Source organism: Apis dorsata, unplaced genomic scaffold (assembly GCF_000469605.1).
Source record: "Apis dorsata unplaced genomic scaffold, Apis dorsata 1.3 scaffold_129, whole genome shotgun sequence".
NCBI classification, from domain to species: domain Eukaryota; kingdom Metazoa; phylum Arthropoda; class Insecta; order Hymenoptera; family Apidae; genus Apis; species Apis dorsata.
In genome coordinates, this window is record NW_006263422.1 from 516,673 (window position 1) to 520,697 (window position 4,025).

Consider the following 4,025-nt stretch of genomic DNA (forward strand, 5'->3'; position numbering starts at 1 on the left):
TCCGTCCTCCTGTTGCCGCCAAAGATTCTTGGCCTGCTACTCGCTCTTGTTGTTGTTGTTGTTGTTGTTGTTGTTGCTGTTATTATTGTTGTTGTCGTCGTCATCGTTGTCGTTGTTGTTGCTGTTATTGCTAAGAGGCGGCGTTCAGGTTGGCCGGTTGGGTTTGGTTGCCGCGTTTCAACGTCGGTTTCGCTCGGTGTCGTCTTCTTGTTGCATTCATTCCGCTAGTCGGGCCCCTTCTGGTCCCGGCCACCAATCGAATCGTGTCGTTGGCCTGGTATTTTCCTCCGTACCGACGACCTTGCATCCACGATGATGATGAAACAAGTCGGAATCGCGTTTTCGGATCAACGTGCGCGTCCAAGCATCACACGCGGAGTCGAGCGGATTTGGGATAGGAAAGGTTGAGAAGGGTGGGAACGAGCTTGGCTTTCGACTTGGTGAGGAAGAATTATGCAAGCAGATTGTTAATTAATTAGATTTGTTTAACGGATATTATATATGTTTATAATAAGATAATTTTTCTTTTTTTATATGTTATTAGTCACTAGTTATTAATAATGAAGTTTTAAAATAATATGTATATTTTTTTATCCTTACAGATTCTTTAATTTATAATAAAAACGAGAATCAAATTGAGAAAGTACTAAAATAAAATAAGATTATATTGGCCAATTATATAGAGGATTATATGGAGGAAGACAATAACTGAAAGGAAATGTAAAATATATATTTTGCTAAAAATATTTAAACGTTTTAAACTAAGAATAGAAATGGGAAGTTTAAATAATAATTTATCAAATACAATTATTGAAAAAAGTATCTTCTTTTTACAAAGCTCTGATCATTAATTATTTACAATCAATGATTAATCTCTTCAACTCTTCATTATTGCATAATATTTTAATAAGCTTAAAGCTCGTTACTTCGCGAATCAAAATATTAATTGCACCATTCCCTTTTATAGATTGGAAGGCCTCGATGATGAATAATAGTTATGAATAATTATAATACAAAGAGCACGATTATCAATGATTCATAACACTTTTATCTTCAAATCATTATGACTATTACTGATAAAGATCAATATTAATCACTAGCAATGTTATTAATTGATCCAATTCAGATAACGTTCATTTCACATTTCAACAGATACGAAGGATCTCCACCTATATACAACGTGATTTATTTTATCGTTCATTTTTGAAATTTCGACAATTTTTTGGCAACAAGTGACGATCAACTACAACGATTAACTAACTACAAACACAACAGCATTTGGTACTAACCAATATTACAAATAACCTCATTAAACAAGTTTAAATTTGCTAAAATTAAATAATCACCTGATGAACTCAATTGATTCATTGTTCATATAATACAAATCTTCATTCAATCCAACCTAACCTATATAACAAAACTCTTAATCTTTTTTTAACACAGGAAAAGAGTTGATCCAGGATATCCCATTTTTCTCTATATCTCGAACAAACGAAAACTAACACTTCAACATTTTAAGGAGTGCAAGTACGCTATATATCATACATACATGCACAACAACAGTGAAAATCTGTTCACTTACACAGACATTTGCACAGAAGAGCGTGGCAATCGGGCGGAACGTGTTTCCTCGCGGGGTCCGTGTGGGTGTACACGTGATCTGGGCCCTGTGCTCTGACCCCAACCTTTCGATTTCGTCTCTCTGTCGGCACGGCGTTCACTGTTGCACAGCCGGCCAAAGGGGATCGGCCTTAATGGGGGTAGCCGTGGAATTCCTTCGGCTCGTAACCCGCGATTTGCCGCTCGCGAGGTGGTTGCGTACGTGCGTACGATATAAGAGAGGAGAACGCGGATGAACCTCGACCTTTCGTTCCTCTCTTGTTAACCGCTATGCAACCTCTCTTCCTTTCGCTATCTCTCTCTTTCTTCCTTCTTTATGCTCCATGGAATATTGTCGTCGTTTAACCATCGTGATTTTCTTCAACATTTTTATCGCGTATCGATCATCTCTGATTAAAAGTAGCTTTGGCTCATATAGAGATTGAGATAATCAAATTAATGGAATATATATAATACATATGTCAAAATAATATAACGTTATTTAAATTTTAACAATATTTAATTCATACGTGTTAGAATAAATAAGAGGTAAACAGAAGCATCAGGTTACCATTTTTAATAATTAATTCAATGATAAAATTGAGCTTGTATTTTAGCATATTTGTATGTATACTTTTGTGAAATATACGATGTAGATTACGCGTTTTTAAGGTGAATGGCTGGGAATTTGATCAAAAGCTTCAACACTGTAACAATTTTCTTGATAAATTAATCTGTATTATATGAATCGACCGTTATAAATAATCGAGCCCGGTCATTAACTTAACGAAAATTAACCATAAACCGAATAACCGTATTAAGTTACCGCGAATTAACCAAATTACCATTAACCATTTACTCGCTCCATCAACACGACCCAACCTCGGCCGATACATCACCAACCAAATTGCGCCCATTCCCGAGCACACCTCATCTTCGCGCCAATTTCAAAAAATTTCCCTCCTCGCCAAAAAACCTACAACCTTTTTGCCGTCAAAAAAAAAATTGCCAAGCAAGAGATTACACTTTTGTTTTATCCAAGCGGGACGAGTCCTATCTTTTCCTCTTTTCTATCTATCTTTTTCTTTTTCTCCTCCCTTCTTTATCTCACCTATCCCTTTCGGCGTTCGAATTCCGCGTTTCGTTCGCCCCTGGCCGCCATTTCTTTTACACGCCATCAATAACCGGCAATTACCCCATCACGATTCTGCCCTTGGAACCTCGCTTAATAAATTGCCGACCTCGCTTCCCTCCTATGCCGGTTAATCGAAGGAAAGCTTCGATAATTTCGCGGGAGATTTAAATGAAATTCGAACCGTTAAGTGTCCGGGATTGGATATAAACTGGAGCTGGAAGTAATTCGAAGGCGTATGAATCGGGGAAAAGGTACGACGAGAGAAAGAAAAAAAGAAACAGATTCCAAGACGTGAGATGATTTGTAAAAATAAATATTAACGATGTTAATAATTTAAATCGACGATTACATTTTATTAAGAAGAACGATTTGGCGGGAAATTTGAAAAACGTAATTAACAATTTGAAAATGGATGATGATAGTTTTTAATAGTAAGTAATAATAATTTTTTAATACAATTTTAGTGCAATTTGCGGAAAGAGGATTAAATTTAATGTGTCAATTGTGAAGCTTTTCACAAGCTGCAGAGGCGAAATTAACGTATCCATCTCGATTTCACAGCTTTCGTCGGGGAAAAACTGAGAAAGCGGGATAAATTACGATGTCAACCTTTTTTTCATTCCATCATTTTTCCTTTGTATTATTTAAAACCCGCGCAAATTTTTTTCTAAACTCCCAAAGGAGCTTTCCTGTTGTAGGTACCGTTATCGCCAAATAAGCTAATACCATCTACCCGGTTCTGGGTATCTTTCACAGGTACACCACTCATTCTTTCACGTCCCTAAGGACCTGGGATGTACTGCAAAGAGACGGAGGCACGGCTAGAATAGGTCCTTCACTTCGCTGAAGTTCTACGCACACAACAGTAAACGGTAGATGAGGCAGAACATGGGCTCTATATCGACTTTGATCTACCCAGTCAGGTAGAAATCTCACTCAGGTTCAGGTTAACCGACCTCACCTTGAGGTTCATCCACCTTATATTTTCACGTGTAACGAAAAATGATAAAAGATGGAAAAAAAAAAAATCAATATTTCCTTTTCGACCTACACACGCGTTCGCCATTATTTCACTCCGTCTGATTTTTAAAAGTTTACTGCTTAAAAAAAAATAATCAACTCCATTCTTTTCCTTATTGAAAGAATTTTTCAATTTTTTTCGAAAAATTCGAAGGACGATCGATTTGTTCAATTTGTATTGTGGATTTCGTTTTATAATAGAGTTGAGACTTTTTTTTTTTTTTTTTTTTTTTTTTTTTTTTTTTTTTTTTTTTTTTTTTTTTTTTTTTTT